The following is a 21,504-nucleotide window of genomic DNA, read 5'->3' as shown; positions in this document are numbered from 1 at the left end:
ATACCAAGGTAGATCTGGGGAAGCATTGGGTACCTTGATAATTGGCAAGACTTTATCCAATAGGCTAGATTTCTCTTGAGTTTAATGTTGTTTGGTTTAAATAAATTTAGCTAGTACATCTCAAAATATTCAAGAGGGTTAAATTAACACAGTTTGATTAGAGACACTTAAATGGCATCAATTCAAAAACTTTGTTTCATAGAACATGTTTCTGGGAGAAAATAATGAAAACATAGCTATAAAACATAGACCTTGGGGTGCTGGGTGGCTCATTCAGTTAGCATCTGACTCTTGGTTTTGGCTCAGGTCATGACATCATAGGTCTTGGGATCAAGCTCTGCCCTCAGCAAGGAGTCTGCTTGAAGATTCTCTTCCTTTGTCCCTACCCCAACTCACGTGCACATGTGCATTCTCTCTCTCCCTAGATAAGTAAATAAATCTTTAAAAAATATATAAACCTTGCTTGAAAGGTCCAAAAAATAAAATAAAATTTAAAAATGAGCAAACGGGGGCATCTTGGTGGCTCAGTCAGTTAAGCCTCTGACTCCTGGTTTTGGCTAAGGTCTTGATCTCAGGGTTGTGAGGTGGAGTTCCATCTCGGGCTCTGCACTCAATACAGGATCCCCTTGAGATTCTCCCTCTCTCTCTCTCTCTCAAAATAAATAAATATATCTTCTTTAAAAATGAGCAAATTAATTAACTAATTAAATAAAACATAGACCTTAGAAGACTTTGACAATGAAAAGTATGTAAGTCAATTATGTGTTGCTATTGTTTAATCGCTTACTCTAGAATTGAATGTTTCTTTTTACCTCTCAATCTTAATATATTTTTATTATTTTCATTATTAAATACAGATAAATATGTGTCATTTATAAGTTTTGGTGGCTTTGGGTATGTAGTAATTTAAAAGTTTCTGTATTATTTCACTGTATAAGATATTCCCCATTATTAAGACCATTATTTTAGCAAATGATGCATATCATAATAAAACAAGGTAGAAGCACAAATAATAATTACAATTAGTTTCCCATTCCTGACCGAAAACCAGCATTTTATTTGTAATCATCAGCACTGCGTGATTTAAAGTAGCCTTGCAAGTATGCTTGTCAAACATCTCTTCCTGACTTGTGGTCCCTGGGTTTTACCTAGATGACCATTTCTATTTTAACTTTTTGTTTTGTGGCCCAGTTGAGCAGTTCAGTTTCAGAATCTATTACATTTTTCAGATATTCATATGAATAATTTAATTTTAAAATCCATTTTGATTTTTAAAAATGCAAATTCAACCTAATTTGAAAACTGACTTAGTCAAAAAAAAATTTTGGAGAGGTAAGGATATTCTCATGTCAGGGTCACTGGTTCAAATCTATGCCTATCATTAGCTATTATTATCAGCTAGAAATTCATAAAAATATGGCACTTACACTTTTAATTCCACCTTTCTACCATTGTTTAACCCAGAAACAACTCATGTACTTTTCATTCAGCCCAGTCGTGTCTGAATGCATTATGTCTGCTAGACTCTTTTAGAAATTTCAATCATTTCTCTCATAAAAAAAATACTTTCAGAGATTCTGTCTCAAATTTTCATGAATACACAAGGATATTTTGTGGGAAAATAAATTTACAGAAAGGAATTACACATCTGTTTTAAGTTTAAATTTATTTAAAATAATTTGTATTTTTTATGTTTTTCAGATCTGAGGTTTAAAAATGTTACTTTTCAGATATGTCATTCCACTATAACAATTAACATGATAACACCATTATGCATAATAAAAATTACAATTTTAAAAAACATCATACACCAAATATTAATTCTCTTTTTGGCCAAATATTTCCTTCATGTATAATCATAAAAATTTGTCTTTACTTTATGTATAATTTTATGTTCATTTTCCCTTGGTCATTAACTGTATCAACACAGGGAAATGTCATCTGTGTTTTTCTAGCATTATCTTAGCACTTAGCAGGGACACAATGTATGTTAATTTATCCACAAACTCCATGTATATTTGCATTAATTAGAGATACTTAAAATACTGACACTTGACAAAGGAAAGACCATGAAATCACTTTGAAGTAAACCCAAACATACAGCTGACTGCCAAGTTTGTGGCCAAATGTAACTAATCTTGGAAATGGTCAGCTATTGAAAGGCAGTTTCTTATATTTCTGGTATTTCAGTCATTTACTCATGAAATAAATCGTAGTAACAATTTAGAATATATATTACCAACATTGGTAGATCATCTTTCAATATTGCTATCCTCTCCAGAAACAAGTGTCAGAAAACTAAGGTAATATGCTAACTATAGATACACTTGCTCAAATGTCACTCATTAATTTATTATATTACAACTATGTGCAGCAAGAATTGGCTGAAATTTAATGCTCCTTCTGATTGCCACACAATGCTCTACAGAGTCAGGTCATAATTTCTGATTTACATAAATTTGCCCTGCAGTTTAGTATAAATTCTGTTTCCTGGTTACAAACATATATAAAATTGATAACTCTGGAAACTTCTTCAGAGAGGCATATAGATTGTGTATGGACACATACAACAGAGATTTAACTGATCTGCAAGTTCAGGGTAATTTTCCCCAGAAAACTGATGATTGAGAAAAAAAATAAAGTGTAATTATAACAGGATATGAAAAGGGCCCCGAGAAATGGTGCATGGCTCAGAAAGAGAACATTTCAAAAGTACTGTGTATTAGTGATGAAAAGAGCAAAGGAGAGCATACTATAGAAGAGACAGAACAGGTAGGAAAGGATCTGGGTCCCACCCAGAAAGCAATGGGAAGTCTTGAATGGTAAATAATGGATTGGGGCAGGAGAAGAAACGCTAGGTTATGCCATTTTAATAGATTACTTTGTCTTCAGGGAGAGAAATTCATTTGGAGGGCAAGAATGTGGGTTTTGTCAGGTCATTTGGAGAAGACTTCAGTTTCCTGAGCTAGGTAGAGATAAAGGTAGTTAGACTCTTGTTGGAGTAAAATAAAGGTAATGGATACATTAATATCTATTGATGATAAAATAGTAAATAGCTTTTTGACTTTGGGGGGGTGATTTAGACAATGTCTAAATTTAGTTATTTTTAGAAGTTGCTGTGCTGGGGCGCCTGCCTGGGTGGCGCCTGCCTGGGTGGCGCAGTCCTTAAGTGTCTGCCTTCGGCTCAGGGCTTGATCCCAGCGTTCTGGGCTCGAGCCCCACATCAGGCTCCTCCGCTAGGAGCCTGCTTCTTCCTCTCCCACTCCACCTGCTTGTGTTCCCTCTCTCGCTGGCTGTCTCTGTCAAATAAATAAATAAAATCTTAAAAAAAAAAAAAAAGTTGCTGTGCTGGGGTACCTGGGTGGTTCAATCAGTTAAGCCTCTTTGGCTCAGGTCGTGATCTCCCGGTCCTGGTATGGAGCTCAGCTTTTACCTCCCTGCCAGGAGGGGAGTCGGGTTCCCTCTCCCTCTGCCCTTCCCCCCCTCGGGCCCCCCCCCTTGTAAATATATAAATAAAATCTTTTTTTAAAAAGCTGCTGTGCTTATCATTTACAGATTAAGAAAACTTCCTTTGAATTTTTCACCACAAAGCACTGTAGATTAACTTGTTTTTTAAAAATCTATTTCAGTGGCACTTGGGTATCTCAGTCAGTTAAGCTTCAGACAATTGATTTCTGCTCAGGTCATTATCTCTGGATCCCACATCAGTCTGGATCCCACATCAGACTCCATGCTCAGTGGGGAATCTGCTTGAGATTCTCTCTCTCTCCCTCTGCTGCTTGTGCTCTCCTTCTCTCTCTTCTCTCTCTCTCTGTCAAATAAATAAATAAATCTTTTTTAAAAATCTATTTTATGTTAGTTGAGTAAAATAACATATTGGACCATTATGCAAAAACAGTAAAGCTGTAGGTTCTTTTTAAAACTTATGCTCTAAAATACACTTGGTTTTCATTAAAAAATAATCCGATCATTATTTTAAAAATTATGCATGAATTTTCAGGCTTAACAAAAACATAGTTCTAATATGGCAATCTCTCCTTTTAAAAATTAGATTTATCCATTATATATGTTCATTTAAAATTAGATTTATCCATTATAAGTGAACATATTAAGTGCACTTATGGATAGGTAAATTTAGTTATGTGCTGTTATTTTTAAGGTAGCAAAGATGTCTTACAAAGGACAGTTTTCCCTTAAATATGTGTTAGTGTATATATATGTGTGTATATACGTATGTATATAGAAACACATACATATGTATTTAAATCCAATTGAAAATTCAGACTTTGAAACTGTCATTGTGCTTGAACTTTGTCTAGTGCTGATTTCATCCTAAAGCAGCGAACCTTATGATGATTTAAAAATTAATTAATAATCTAAGTAAGTTCATTATCATTTAAGATCTATTTTAGCCACACATTTTAATATTCTGTTTTTGTTGCAGAGCTATTTAGACACAGCCATTCATGGATAATAAGTCATTTATTCCTCATTAACTGTTAGGATGGATGTAGATATTCATTACAGCCAGACAACAGACTCATTTAACTGCATACAGTACATGATTATATACCACACCAACGACTAGAATGCAAATTCTATTTCACATTAGCTTCATTTTTAACCTAAGTATTTGCCAATAACTCAGATATTCTCCTTTATAGCTGATCATTTCCTTTTAGCTTTTATGCCAGAAAATCTCTGGGTTTTTATTTTTAAAAAGGAAAAAAGAAAACTAAAGGGAAAAAAGAGGAGGAAAAAACCCAAATGTTGTGGACAGAGTAAAGTGTGTAATTTAGAATGATAGTTCTCTGTGCTGTGACTCACATGTTCTCTTAAAATTTGTCTTTGAAACCATGTTTTCCCTGTTGGAAATTTATGCCTTAGTCAGCTTAACCTTAAACCAGATGAGTTTTAGCTTTTAAATGCAGAAGACCTTAGCAAATCATCATAGAACTGGTCACAGTTGCAAACTTTGAGCCTACAGTGAAATGCAGGAATTTGCCACCTTCCTTCCACCAATAATGGAATACCACTTTACATTACATGAAAGTATATTAAAAATAAATTTATAATTTTTTATAAAATTAACATTTTAAAATTAGCAGCTGTGCAAAATATGGATTTCTCATGATGGTGGATTTTTTTTTACCATTTAACAATAAATCCATCCTCTAATAACCAATGGCAAATCATTTTATTAATATTATTTGCCTAAGAGATAGACAACATTAAGATTACAAAACATGGATTTGGAAATATTTTACCCATTGTCTCGGATATACCTTTGCTGGAGAAACATACTTTATAAATAGTTATGGTAGTACATGCGTAATTAAATTTTAATTTCTGGGTATTTAATACAACTGGGTATTTAATACAACTAACATGGTTTGCAAAGTCATCAAAGAGAATAATGTTTAAGAAAATTTCAGAGTGAAATGATATTAAAATGTAGGTTGAACAAATAAAATACATAAAATAAAATATAGATTGAAAGATATATAAAATAAGCAAAAAAAATAACAGGACAATCCAGATAAACAATAGCCACAATATGTGCCAAGTTAAGGATGCTCTGTAGTCAGGTAAATAAGATAACTGGAAAAGCCTGATGATAGTAATTTGTTTTATAGTAGATTTGGACAGGTTACAAAGAAATAAATGGAGTTTCAAGATAACGTCACCCAACGTGACTACTTTTTAATATAATGGGAAAAAATATTTTCGGGTCTAATTATTTTACCAACCTTAAGAAAGAACCAAGTGGTAGTAAGGAGCATTACATATTTTAAAAAATATCAAGCCTCATGTCAAATATGGTCCATCAACAGATAATCTGTATGTACTTTACTAACAATTCATGCTACATTGAAACACTATGAAAATGTATTTTTAAAGTATGCTGCACTAAAATTGGAATAAACTGTGATAGAGTCACCTTATTTAAATATTCACTTATTTTACAGAATGATCTTGTCAATGCACATTGCATATCACTATGTTGGCTGATAAAAAGGAGGGGAAATATGGAGCACATCATCTTTCTACTTCCCTTAACTCCTGAAAGACAGCTAAATTATCCCATTTGCTTTCTTACTAATCCTAGAAACATTTCAGAGAATTCCTAAATGCAACTACTGACAGCTGTTAACTAAATGAGCAGAATATATACCTGAACTGAGATCTGTACACTATGGAATCGTTTTGATTCCAAAATATGAATTGTGATTCTCCATTGTTTTATCTCCACAGTTGTATATTATGTGGTCTCCATATGATCTCCATAGAGCAATTTGAATTTTGTATTTCCATTTAGTAAAACACACATATCAAAATGAAAGTCCAAGTTGACCAGTGAGTGCAAAATTAAAAGTCTTGCAGTCCTCACATCCTTTGACAGGTCCTGTCCCCCCAGAGCAATCTACCTTTGTCTATTTCAATTGTTTGAATGTTTACTTCTTTTTTCCTAATATGCTACTACCCTATTTCTTGAATCATCAAATTTCAACAAAATTAATTGAAATGTCTGTCTGAAAAAGTGATGAATTCTCACATATTCTCTTTTAGTACTTTTTTCATTTATCAATTAAATGTTTGGTTCATTAGATTTTATCCCAGTGTGCAATATAGGATATAGATACAAATTTAGTTTATTTTTTCCAACTGGTTTGTCAGTTGTTACATCACACTTCAGGGAATAATCTATCTTTTCTGCATTAGATTGAGATTTCCTAAATTTCCGAAATAGTTTAAGTCTAGTCCTGGATTTTTCATTCTACTCCATTGATCTTTGCCTTTACATTCATGAATATCATGCTACTCTAATTATTGATACTTAAAATTTAATCTGGCTGAATGCTTTCTCTGCTTATTTCTATTAAAATTCATATAAAAAAATAAAAAATTAAAACTGACTAACCCATGGATGCATGATTCTTATACATTATTAAACTATATATAAACTACATGTCGAAAACTGCACAAATCTTAAAGAGAATGATTAATTTTCTCAAAATACACACTCCATATAATACCATCAGATAAAAAAAAATGTTATATTACCAACCAATTGTCTTTTCTACACTAACCTGTGTTTACACTAACCACTGTTCTCTCAACTATCAACATTAATTTTTTTTGCCTATTTTTGAATAATAAATTAATACAGGGATAGAAATGTCTGGCAACTTTCGCTCAACATAATGGTTGCAAGATCCATTCATGCTGTTGCTTCAGGAAGTAGTTCATTCATTTTTGTTTTATGAATACAGTACAATGTATTTATAAATTATATTGTTTATGAACATTTGCATAATTTCCACTTTGATGGTTTTAAAAATATGGCTTGTGTGTGCAATCTTGACATATCTATTTGCGTACAAATATATGCATTTATGTTTCGTATATCTAACTTGTGTTTACTTGGTCATGGGTATTTATATGTTCGTCTTTAGTGGATATGCACCCTAACGGTTTTCCAAGTGCATGTGTTGATGTGTACTTCTTGCAGTGTCTGAAAGGTGCACTTGCTCAATATCTTTAACACTTGGTATTTACATTCTTCATTTCTATCCATTTTTGGATTTGAGCTAAGAGTTGTTTGTAGTAATGCTTTATTAACCTCCTAATGTCCATGAGCTTAGTAATCAGGACCTGTTTCATTTCTAATATTAATTACTATTTAGGGGCTCCTTTTTTTTCTTTGCTTAGCCTGGCTAGATATTTATAAATTTTATTGATCTCTTGAAAAGCACATATTTTAGTTCACTGTTGTTCTGTTTTCATTTTTATTCATTCCTTTATTATTCATTTTCTTTTTCTTGCTTTAGGCTTAACTTTTTTAACCTAAGATGGGCCTTAGGTTATTAATTTCAGATATTTCTTCATTAACAAAATACATATTTTAAATGTTATAAATCTTCTAATACTGATTTCATTGCATTCCACAAATTTAGGCCTATTGTATTTTTAGTTTCATTTAGTTCAAAATATTTGCTAAGTTCTCCTGAGACCATTATTATTTACAGATGTGTTATTTAATTTCCTAATATTTGGAGAATTTTCCAGTTACCTTTCTGTTATTGACACCTACTAAGGGATGCCCACTAAGAAAGTGTATGTGTCTTGCAGCACTTCAGCTGTATCCCCTATAAATACGCTGGAGCATTGTTAATGTGGTAGTAGAGTAAGCACCGGGGAGGAGAAGTAGCCTGCCATCTCATTATTAATTCTCAGTCTTTTACTGGGCTGTGTTGTGGAGATTCAGCCTTAACAAGTGTTCATAGCTCTTCACCCCTCCACCCCTCCTTTTAGATTAGGGGAGGGGTACCAGTCTGAGTCTTGGGTCATTGTTGCTATGAGCTATAACCTTCTGATGAGCTACAAAATTGATGCAGTGGAGAATTTATATGATGAAAATATTTGTTGCCCAGACATTTGTTGGCACTACAAAAATGACAAAAGAAATCATTTTAGAGATTTGATTAAGTGGAGTTATATATTTTTTTATTGTTCTTATTTCACAATGGATATAAATAGTGATTGTGAACAATTTGGTTGTCAAATTAAATGTAGAACTTTAAAAAAGAGAGAGAGACATTTTTGTGGTATTGTTCTACAGTTATAGTCTTTCTATTTCTCTCCTGGATCTTATACTCAAACCTAATGCCAAGTCCAACATTATTTAATGCTTATAATAGAGGTAATTCATGTAAAATATTTAAGACTATTCAAGTCTTATGTGATCAACAAATATTAACATATTGTTCATCTTTCTCTTTAGATATTGGTAGTAGTGGTGGTGGAATGGTCTTATTTGAAGTATAACTATAGTAATAGTACTGCCAAAAGCAAGTTAATACTCAGATTATTTTTATGACACTTATTTTAAATATAAGTATGCCTGTTTATTTTTGGAAAATAAACAGAAGACCCCATTGAATAGATAAGAAAATAACAAGATGATTAAAATGATCTTCTAACAACATATGTATTCTTTAGTGTTAATGGAAAAACTTCTTGACTCAGATTTGAATTAACATATTTTACGCAAGGTAAATCCTATACAAGAAAGAGGTCTTTTTTTATTGATAAGATTGTTCTTTTATAAGAGAAACTGAGGCTCAGTAATGTTTCTGATTTTTAGAAAATCAGTATAATTCTGTACTTAAAAATTGGCACATTGTGTGAGTTCTGGTACCTTCAATTGTTACCTTTTAATATAAAATTAATTATATAAGAATGATAACTATATAACCTTATGTTCTCTAAATTCTTCCCATTAAGCTATTTAATTATTTTACATGTTTTCTATTCTTCATTCAGTCTTAAACACTATAAATTTTTTGCTTTATTACATGTAATAAATGTAGCCATATTCTGCTGATATTAATATTTAAATACATTTGTTATAGAAGAATACAGAATGATTCAACAGCTACATAGATATACATATGTGTGTATATGTGTGTGTGTGTGTGTGTGTGTTTTAAAGATTTTATTTATTTATTCGACAGAGAGAGAGACAGCCAGTGAGAGAGGGAACACAAGCAGGGGGAGTGGGAGAGGAAGAAGCAGGCTCATAGCAGAAGAGCCTGATGTGAGGCTTGATCCCAGAATGCCGGGATCACGCCCTGAGCCGAAGGCAGACGCTTGACCGCTGTGCCACCCAGGTGCCCCATGTGTGTGTTTTATATATCTACATATGTGTGTGTATGTATGCATGTGTGTATATATTTTTTCTTGCCACCAACTCATTTTGAACTGAATAGCTGAAAAAAAATTCCTAATTGAGACAGTTTAATCTGGATCCCACCTAACCCCTCTGATGATAAAAGAAAAGTAAGAGTAATATCATAAACACTTTGACCCCTAGAAACAAAAACATCAATGCAAGGATGAAAACTATTTTGACTTATCAGTCATATTTCATTTTTCTCCAATGATGATTTTTTTTTCTTCCTTCTGATGACAAGAAAAAAAAAGTGCTTGGTTCCAACATTAAAGAACATATTTTATTTATAGCCAGGCAGGCTTGAAATTCTTCATTTTAAATCCCTGCTGAACTTTAGAGAAACCTTTAAAAACTCAATTACATTTATACTAGGCTTTTACCCCAGCCTTCAGAGTCCAGAATTCAAATGCTCAGGGAAAAGCAACCAGTGCTAAAAATCTACAGGACCATATGAGTGTCTTAAATGAGAGCTATCCCTAAGCTTTGTTTGCAAAAAAACATGGACAGTGTTCCTTTTCCTGGGAAAAAATGTTGGGTGGTATTCAAATGAAAATGGTTGCTGATTGCTGCACATGAAATAATTCTATATTGTTATATCTTTTTAGTGGATTTTTTTTTTAGTTTTCATTATCAGAATGGCAATTTATCAGATTAACTTTTTAAGGATCAATCGTCAAAATTACTAATCAAAGTAACGTTAAAGGAAACTAAATAACTTCTGATCAGTTACTTTTTTTAGCAAGCATTTTCTAAACAGCAGCTTAGTAGCCATAAGTCCATATGGATATTGCACTTCTATTTTACTTTTAACTGAATTTAGAAGATGCAGAAAAAGTATATTCCTACATTAATGAAGACAAGTAATTGTTGTAAGATAATTAATCATAGAGATTTTCCGAAGATTGTAGCTAATCACAGAAGAAGACATTCTTCCTCAGGAATTCATATATTATTTCTTAGAAACTTCAAATGAAGAATTAGTTATGTTTATTTTTGTCTCTAAAGAAAATAGACAAAACCTGTAATTTTGATAAGAAAAAATGTATAAATAAATAAATTGTAATCTTTTTGAAAATATTTCTCAGTACTAAAGACTTCTGTTACTTATATACAATGCTTATCTACTTACGTACAGAGTAACTCTAACATTTAAATAACTCTAACATTTAAATAATTCTAATTGTGAAATCAGGTGCTGAAAGTTTGTCCTGAAAATTTCCAAACCTTCGATTATATAAAAAAAAATTTTGGCATTGACTGTCATAGCAGAAAAAAGTACATTATAAATTCAAGATATTAAAACATACTTAGTTAATTCAAGTAACAAATGTTTCATGCTTGAGTACATATGAATCATTTAAAGAAAGTTGAACTTAATTGTTCATAACAACAGCAAGTCTTGGTTCTTATTTTTATGAATACAAGTAAATTTTTACCTATATCCAAAGCATTGATTTTAATTACCAAGTTTATTCCAGTTAATCTTCAATAACAAAAAGATCAAACAATACTCAAAAGCTTTTCTTTAAAATATGTAATCAATATTATTACTAACGGTGGTCTTTATCATTTGATTTTGTTTTCTTATAAACATTGATTGTTGACTTGCAAGGATCTGGCACCTAGTAATTTGTTGGCAACATACAAGTGAATGCAAATCTAATCTTCAAGTAACTCATAATGTCATAGGGAAGACAAGTTTCCCAAAAAAGATGTGTAAATAAAATGTGGTAGGTGCAGTGATAGGTATATTGAAAGAGTATTAAGAAATGTTCCTAAGGGGAAGAAGAGAAAGAAAGAAAAGTGACAGAATATCATGTTAGGGTAGTATCTAGTAGAATGTGATGGCACAGCTGATCGTAAGTGGTGAATGGAATTTAGCTGGGGGAGACATGAGACATGTAAAGTAGTACAAAAGTAAATTTATGGATTTAGGAAAAGAAGACGTTTGTGTAGACAACTGTGAAATGTCTACACTTAGAATATAAAGTGTTCAATGGTGTTATCAGATGAAGCAAGAGATGCTGGTAGTAGAGTTGGGCAGAACCTCATTTCCTCCATTGGGAACTCACTGTATATCTTATAATGATAAGGGAGCACCGGAGAATTTTAAATACAATAGTAAAATTAATTTTCTAATGTTTACCTTTTTTCCCTCTCTAGTTACTGTAGGGAGGATGGATTTGAAGGAAATAAGAAAAGAGACAGGGAATTAATCAGAAGATGGCTCTGGTAGCTCTGGCATGGCTTTATAAAGGGAAGGAAACTACATTGGGAGGTCGTAGAAATAGATAAAGCAGGTTGTTTTCTGCGTTATTCCTTATGTCACTGTGATTTCAGAGAGTTATAATATGATTTGATCTTTTGCAAAATGTAATTAAATGGCAAGGAATAGAACTTATTGAAATACAATTTTATTTTTACACAATTGTAGCAGATAGGGTCATACATATCTCTCAATCGTTTTCTGATTTTTTTTTTTTTTGTATAATAGAGGCTTAAAAGTTTAAAAAGTACGTTTCCGAACTTCAGTTGATATTCATGTGGTGATTTTGGTTCTATCTCATGTGGTTCTATATGAGATTTGAATTCAGGACCAGTTCAAGGGGGATGGTTGGAAAATGAGTGACAGCCATCCTCTAGCTCTGGAGCAGTGTGATTTTCGGATCCAACATTCACAGCAGTAGGTTCTCATTTCCAAGATGATAATTAATAGGGTATGACTCCAGGGTCAGCAGTTAGGGTGGCAGTTTTCTGACTGAAGCAGAAGCAGCACGCCTTTGGTGGGCTAGTTCTACTGATGTAAATATTGCTTAAAAATCATTCCCAAGGAGGGTGCCTGGGTGGTTCAGTAGGTTAAGCATCTGCCTTTGGCTCAGGTCATGATCCCAGGACCCTGCTAACCTCAAGTATTCTAATTAGGGTGCATGCTTATTTTTAAATAATTTACAAACATGTACATATTATGAATTAAATATAGTAAATAAAGTAAAATAAAATAATGAACCATAGTAAATTGCCAAAATTTGATCATTATGACCTATAAACCCAGCAATTATGATTTATAGTTGTACTTCCTCAGTTTATATAAATAGTATCATTTCTTTCCTGCTTCTTACTGCTTTTATTTTTGTACTTAATACTGTGTTTTGATTAATTACTACTATGCAGCTATTTATTTAGAACTAAATTGTCTGGTTATCAATACAAAATATTTTCAAAAGATATAGAGCATGTTATTTACTCAGTTCATAATTTATATACATTCATGTTATTTTATAATTTATTTTCAGTTTGCAAACAATTGTACAATTATTATCCTTACACACTCTAATTTGTGTGCATATGTGCAAATGACTCTAGGGTATATACAAAGAGATATAATTGTTATATGTACTTATTCCTACTCTAAATTATGTATCTGAATTTAGTTTCACCACCAGAAGGCCACACATCTGGCCTATATAATTCTAGCACCTTGCTGAATTGCTTCACTGAGTTATGCTTAATGTTTTGTGCCCATCATTAACAGTAGTTTCATATAAAAAACTGCATCGTGGAAAGTACTCAAGCATCTACTGCAGAAAACGCTGTCACTGCATAATCCTTTAGTGTTTTGCCATACTTCCCACAGAAATTATTCCATTTTCTGAATTATCTCTAATTATAATGTATAAGATTTTACAGGAGAATGATTATGAATTCAATAATTGAAAGGTATCTATTCCATCATTTTCTACTTTACTCTGTAAACCAAAATGACAACTGAAGTTCAATTAAAACAATTATGTTGGTTGTTTAGACGTGTATGTTTGCTTTGCTTTACTAATTCTGTCCATACTATTCTTATCCAAAATGTATTATTCACATGATGTATTTATTATTTTATCAAGCATTTAGAAAGCCACAGTGATTTCCAATGATAGGCTTGAATAAAATCAGTCTTAATATCTAATATCTACCTTTTCTCTTGGTGTGTTAAATAGTATATTTTACACCCAGCAGAATATATATTAATAATTGAAGGTAAAAGGAAATGTCATTTCTTCTCAATAACAACATGAACAGCAAACAATATAGATAGATGAGACCGGCTTTCCGCAGGTATAATTTCATTGCAAGTGATGTGTAGTAAATTAGATACTCATGAGGATAGTTTGCCCCCACCAATGTTCTCAAAGGCCCATTAATTTAAATGTAAATTAATATAAAATGAGAAGGATCTTAGAAACCTTTCCAGGTTAATAACAAATGTGCTTGGACATGTTGTTCATTCAGTCTACATAATGGAAAACTCGAGATAAAATCTCAGTAATGATTCTTCCAGCATTATTTAAGGGAAAGAGTGAGAATCTCTGGAAGGCATGGGAATTCTGGAAATTATAAATGAGTTTTCCAAAGTATTTTATATATTCTTTAGGAAAATGTATAGTGATCAACCCTTCAAAATTCAACTGCATGTTATGAGTACATGAAAAATCACTTCCTAAGGAGTGATGTTAGTGAGATGGCAGAATAAGAGGTCCCCAACTTCTGTTCCCGCACATAAATGATAACCTGGTCACCATCCATGGACAAAAGTGCATTGATGGAAGTTTTGGAATCCAGGTAGGAAGATGCAAAACTTCAGCGAAGCTCAAGAACAAGGAACTCAGCTTTGAAAAAGCAAGTCTATGCTCTGGTGGCAGGTTTGCCAATGTGGTCCTTCTACAGACCAAAAGCAGACCTATTTCCTTTATAGACTTGGCTACAGCCCTACGTGGATTAGATCTGCAGTGAATTCAATCCACTAAGGGATCCAGGAACAGTCATGCCTACCCATACCCTTAGTGATTGGCTCAGTGGGTAGAGACCTGATTGCAGATTCTGAAATGGCTCTGTGACCTGGCTCGTGTAACACTCTGTCACAGTTCCAGAGCAGTTCTGCATGGCCAGGTGCCTCTCCAGGCACTTGACAGGTGTCTGTGCAGGGACCCAGAAGGACCCACACCCATCTATTTCCCTGGTAAAAGGCCCACTGTCTGTCCATAGCAGCCCCATAAGTGGTCCTGTTAACTGGCCTGTAGTCTCAGAGGCACTCTCATCCACCTGCGTATCTGACAAGAACCACGTCTGCCCATACCTTAGTAACAGGCCTGCTGCCTTCAGGCTCAACTGTAGACCTGGGAACAGCCATATGACCTGACAGCCCTGCTTGTCTAGATCCCAGATGCAGTCCCATCAGTTTGGGGGTCTTGCCCACAGGTACCTAAAAAGGTACTCGAAATCACTGATCATCAAGGAAATGCCAACAAAGACCACAAAGAAATACCACCTTATACCTATTAGAATAGCGATATTAGAAAGATAAGAGATGGGACACCTGGGTGCCTCAGTCCGTTAATCATCCGCCTTCGGCTCAGGTCATGATCCCAGGTGCTGGGATCAAGTCCCGCACTGGGCTCCTTGCTCAACAGGGAGCCTGCTTCTCCCTTTGCCTGCCACTCCCCCTGCTTGTGGATTCTCTCTGTGTGTGTCACAAATAAATAAGTAAAATATTTTTAAAAATTAAAAAAAGATAATAAGGATTGGTGAGAATGTGGAGAAAAGGGAACCATTGTGCACTGTTGATGGAAATGAATATTGGTACAGCCACGATAGAAAACAGAATGTATATAATTAAATAATTATAATTACATAATTAAATGAAAATAAACTTTAAAGGTGTAATTTTAAATACATTCTAATTGCTTAGTATATGTTTACAGCTCCCATAAGTTCTAAATTCTTGACTTGAGGTGACTCATAAGAAAAAGGTTATCTTAAATTGCACAGAGGTTTATTTCCTACTAATTATATTTCTGTTTTCTTTTTTCTACCTCATCAACAGTAGCCTGAGTTTACCACATCTTTTCTAAAATTTATTCTTACAAAAATAATAAAATATAAATCACTCTGGAAGTAAAGGGAAAAAAGGATTACCAAATATATATTGAATGTAAGATATGTTAAATTATTTGTGGTTTAATTTCAAATTCAACTGAGTGTCTTTTTTTTCTCTAAACCTAGAAGCCCTAGAAAATATCAAATCAACCAACACAAAATTAAGTGCAGCTTTGACATATGACCACTTTATAATTTGGCAACCAGTACAAAGTATGCAGCCATAAAGTCTAATTTCCATTTTTTCTTTAAAATAACATCCTGAATTAATAGTGCATCTGCATATATTGTTCTACCTGTCTGGAAATCTGTCAAGTTCCCAGTGAATTTAGTACTATCCTGAATCTGATCCTATTAAAATACAGAATGATGTAGCTTTTTTTTTTAAATGTGAAGCACTACAATATTTACTCCATTGCTTTTAGAATTCCATGATTCTATTTTATGATAACATGAAGCTGATTAATGCATTCACTCAGCAAATACTTATTGAGCACTTACCATGTCTCATTTTCTTAATAAATTCAATAATCCACTCATTGCTTTCTGCTTCAAATGTACTTGTCTAACTGACTAGATTCAGTTATTTGGAAAGAAAAAGACCCTCCTATATGAACACTGAGGCCTGTTATGGGTTGAAGTCTATCCCCCAATAAAGCTATGTTGAAGTCCAAACCACTAGTATCTTAAAATGTGACCTTATATGGACATAGGACCTTTACAGAAGTAATCAGGTTAAAATTAGGTTATTAGTGTGGGCCCTAATCCAATATGGCTGTTGTCCTTCCTAAAGGGGAAATTTGGACACAGAAACAGACACATATAGAAGGAAAGCAATGTTAAGAGGAACAGGGAGAAAACCATGTGAAGCTGAAGGCAAAGATTGAAACTATGCCGCCACAAGCCAAGAAATGTCTGGGGCAACTAGAAACTGATGGAGGCAAAGAAGGAAACATCTTCTCCAAATTACAGAAGGAAGGTGACCCTGCCGACACCTTGATTTTGTACTTCTAGTGCCCAGAACTGTGAGACAGTAAGTTTGTGTTGTTTTAAGCCACCAAGCTGTTGGTACTTAGTTATGCCTGCCTTAGGAAATTCACAGAAAGCCTATTTAATAGACAACATAACTTACGTCTCCTAGACCTGACCTGATATGTTCTTAGCATTTTACCTCAGGTAATAGTTTATGATATTGAATCATAAGATTCTGAGTTCTTTTGTATTTGCATAACTTGACCAGTAAAATATACGTAGCTGGGATGAGAGATAATATTTCTAATGTGTTTATTTAAAAAATTATTGAATGCTGACCATATGCCAGTCACTTTTTTTAAGGTTTTACGAACAAAACAGTGATAATCATCATCATCTCAAGATTTTCAGAATCATGGAGCTTTCATTAAAATTGACTCATCAAATAAAGGTCAAAAAGAGATTTAATATAACCAAGATGGAAAGTAAAATTAGACATGTTGCTGTTTTTGTTATTGCATATATCTCTATCCTTGTCCTGATCCTTATTTCTATATTTATCTCTATCTGAATTGCATCTTTGTATCTATTTCTTTCTTTAAAAAGATTTATTTACTTAGAGAGTGTGAGCAGGGGGAGGGGCAGAAGGAGAGAGAGAAAGAATCTTGAAAAGACTCCCCACTGAGCACGGAGCCCAATGCCGGGCTCAATTCCAGGACCCCCGAGATCATGACCAAGTCAGATACTTAACTGACTGAGCTACCCAAGTGCCCCTATATCTATTTCTGTACACACATTATCTAAGTATTTAGAAATGAAGAGAAGGAAAGCTTTTTTTTCAACAGAAAAAAAAATACTAATTCAATGAACTTAGAAATCTATGTACCCAAAGATAGTGTCACAATGCATAGTCCTCTAATACTAATATTAGAATTTCATTTGTACATTATGCAATGTAATATAACTGTGATTGATCATGTAATTCTTGGGGGAAAATCATAAACTTTGTATTACTATTCAGAAAATTTAATTAAAATGCCAATAGCATCTTAGGATTTACTTTTAGAATAATCAGAAACTACAATTATTCTATCTTGCATTCAGAGTTGTGCCATAAGAAAATGAAAGCAATTTTAGCAACAAAATAATACCAAAACAATGAGGCATCACAATGGTTATGTCATCATGAACTAACTGATTTTATATTAACTTTGTGAATTCCAAAGCATATGATATCGCCTCTGTCTAAACAAAAATGTTGACGTTGGTGTAAACATGCTTTCAATTACTTTCATGTATCTAAATATATTTTTTCTCTTTTAATTAATGAAGTATATCTCTCAGCCATAATCATATCAGAAGTTTTATTTTAAACCAAACTTAAACAAAACTAATTTTGTACTTTCTGAAGAGTAATATCTCAGTTGATAGAAATATAGAATATAATTTTGTAGCACTTACTATGTGCCAGACAGAATTCCAAACAAAGTGTGTGTGTGTGTGTGTGTGTGTGTGTTTGCATACATATGCAAACATGAAGAAATTCTCTTCATGTTTAGATAGGAATACACTGTTTTTATTATTAATTTTCAAATGAGGAAATTGTAAGTGATGCAACTCAGATTTCAATTTTAGTAACCTATCTCCAAAATTCATTCTTTAAAAAACCATGCAAGAATTTGCAACATGAGTGGAGCTAGAGTGTATTGTGGTAAGCAAAATAAGTCAGTCAGAGAAAGACAAATACCATATGATTTCAATAATATGTGGAATTTAAGAAACAAAACAGATGAACATAGAAGGGAAAAAAACAAGAGAGAGAGAGAGGCAAGCCAGAAAACAGACTCTTAACTGTAGAGAACAAACTGAGGTTTAGTGGAGGGGAGATGGGTGGGGAGATGGGTTAAATGGGTGATGGGTATTAAGGAGGCCACTTGTGATGAGCACTCGCTGTTGTCTGTGAGTGATGTATCACTAAATTCTACACCTGAAACTAAAAAAAAATTCTATAATTTATAAATATATGAAAATATTTAGCAGATATATGTATATATGTATTTATTATATATGCATGCAAATACATATTAAAATATATCATCTTACTATTAAAAAACATACAAGATAACATATGCTTATAGTAGAGCTATTTATATAAAATTACTAAACTTAATAATACATGAAAAAATTTTTCTTTGCAAATATTAGTACAGATTTATCCATGACTTCAGAAAATTATGTCTTTTGAGAGTACAGAAGAACTAATATCAGCATGAGTTACAGTCCCCTTAAATTTCTGGGTTTTTTTGTTTTGTTAGTATCTATTTGAATTGACTATAAAGTCATACCTCATTTTGTTGCACTTTGCTTTCTAGCACTTTGCAGATAATTGTGTTTTTTTTTTTACAAATTGAAGGTTTGTGGCAACCCTGCATTGAGCAAGTCTGTAGGGGCCATTTTTTCCAACAGCATTTGCTTACTTTGTGTCTCTGTGTCATATTAGAAATTCTCACAATATTTTAAATTTTGTCATTATTATTATATTTGTTATGGTGATCTATGACCAGTGATCTTTGATGCTACTATTCTAATTGTGTGGGGGTGCCATGAACTATACCCATATAAAATGGCAAACTTGATAAATGTTGTATGTGTTGTGACTGCTCTACCCACCAGCTGTTTCCCCATCTTTCTCCCTCTCCTCAGGTGTCCCTATTGCCTGAGACACAATGACATTGAAATTAGTCCAGTTAATAACTCTACAATGGCCTCTAAGTGTTCAAGTGAAATGAAGAGTCACACAACTCTCACTTTACTTAAATCAAAAGCTAGAAATGATGAAGCTTAGTGAGGAAGGTATGTCACAAGCCAAGATAGGACAAAAGCTAGGCCTCTTGCACCAGTTAGCCAAGTTGTGAATGCAATGGAAAAATTATTAATGGTTGACACACAAATGATAGGAAAGTGAAATAAATAGCCTGATTGCTGATATGGGGGAAGTTTTAGTGGTCTAGATAGAAGGTCAAACCAGCCACAACATTCCCTTTAGCCAAAACCTAATCCAGAGCAAGGCCCTAATCCTCTTCAATTATATGGAGGCTGAGAGAAGAGAACCTGCAGAAGAAAAGTTTGAAAGTAGCAGATGTTGGTTCATGAGGTTTACGGAAAGAAGCCATCTCTATAACATAAAGTGCAAGATGAAGCAGCAAGGGCTGATGTAGAAGCTGCACCAAGTTATCCAGAAGCTCTAACTCAGATAATTAATAAAAGTAGATACACTAAACAACATTTTTCACTGTCCTAAACAAACTGTTTTGGAAGAAGATGCTATACAGGACTTTCATAGCTAGAAGGAAGTCAATGCTTGGTTTCAGAGCTTCAAAGGAGAGGCTGACTGTCTTGATAAGGGTGAATTCAGTTGGTGACTTTAAGTTGAAACCAATGCTTATTTACCATTCTGAAACTTCTAAAGCTCTTAAGAATTATGGTAAATCGATTCTGTGTATGTTCTATAAATGGAATAACAAAGCCTAGATGACAGCCCATCTGTTTACAACATGATTTAATGAATATTTTAAGCCCACTATTGAAACCTATTGCTCAGAGAGAAAATTCTTTCAAAATATTAATGCTCATTGACAATGCACCTGGTCATCCAAGACCTCCGATGAAGATGTACAATGAGATTAATGTTGCTTTCGTGCCTGCTAACACAATATCCATTCTGCAGCTCAATAATTAAGGAGTATTTGTGATTTTCAAGTCTTATTATTTAAGAAGTACTTTTTGTATGGTTATAGCTGGCATGGATAGTGATTCCTTGGATGCATCTGGGCAAAGTAAATTGAAAACTTTCTGGAAATGATTCACCATTCTAGATCCCATTAAGACAATGTATGATTTATAGGGAGAGGTCAAAATAGCAAAATCAATGGGAATTTGAAGAGGTTGACTTCAACCCTCATGCATGACTTTGAGGGATTCAAGCCTTCAGTAGAGGAAGTAACAGCAGATGTGGAGGAAATAAGAAGAGAACTAGAACTAGAAGTGGAGCCTGAAGATGTGACTGCATTGTGTAATCTCATGATAAAACTTGAATGGATGAAGAGTTGTTTTTTGTGGATGAGCAAAGAAATTGTTTTCCTGAGAAGGAATCCACTTCTGGTAAAGATGCCGCGAAGATTGTTGAAATGACTACAAAAGATTTAGAAATTTCATGAACTTAGCTGATAAACCAGTGGCACAGTTTGAGAGGATTGACTCCAATTTTAATAGAGGTTCTACTGTGGGTCAAATGCTATCAAACAACATTGCATGCTACAAAGAAATAGTTTATGAAAGGAAGAGTCCATCGGTTGTTGTCCTATTTTAAGAAATTATCACAGCCATCCCAACCTTCAGCAACCACCACCCTGATCAGTCAGCAGCCATCAACATCAAGACAAGACTCTCCATCAGCAAAAAGATTACAACTTGCTAAAAGCTCAGATGATGGTTAGTAATTTTCAGCTATGAAACATTTTTTAATTAAGGTATGTGCTTTTCTTAGACATAATGCTATTGAACACTTAATAAATTATAGTCAAGTGTAAACATAACTTTTGAATACACTAAGAAACCAAAAAATCCATTTGACTCTCTTTATTGCCATATTCACTTTATTGTGGTGCTCTGAAATCAAATTCACAGTGGCTCTAGATATGTCTGCATTGGATGAAATACCTTGATTTTTCTTTCCTCCTGCCTCATTATCCCCTATGTGTATTATGCACAGCATTAATCACACCTTCTGACTATAGAAATTTCTTAAAGAGAATTCTCCCTAATTTCCTTCTAAATAAAAGAAAATAAGAAATAAGAAATTCTTCTTTACTCTT

At 33.4% G+C, this 21,504-nt stretch overlaps 1 pseudogene; it reads left to right on the top strand.

Moving 5' to 3' along the window:
- Window positions 1-19,391: 19,391 nt before the first annotated feature.
- LOC121102727 lies at window positions 19,392-21,126 on the top strand (annotated as a pseudogene).
- Window positions 21,127-21,504: the final 378 nt, after the last annotated feature.

The sequence above is a fragment of the Ursus maritimus genome, unplaced genomic scaffold (assembly GCF_017311325.1).
Source record: "Ursus maritimus isolate PB19 unplaced genomic scaffold, ASM1731132v1 scaffold_15, whole genome shotgun sequence".
Taxonomy (NCBI): domain Eukaryota; kingdom Metazoa; phylum Chordata; class Mammalia; order Carnivora; family Ursidae; genus Ursus; species Ursus maritimus.
Note: the sequence above shows the minus strand (reverse complement) of the source record. Positions and strands in the feature narration are given on the sequence as shown.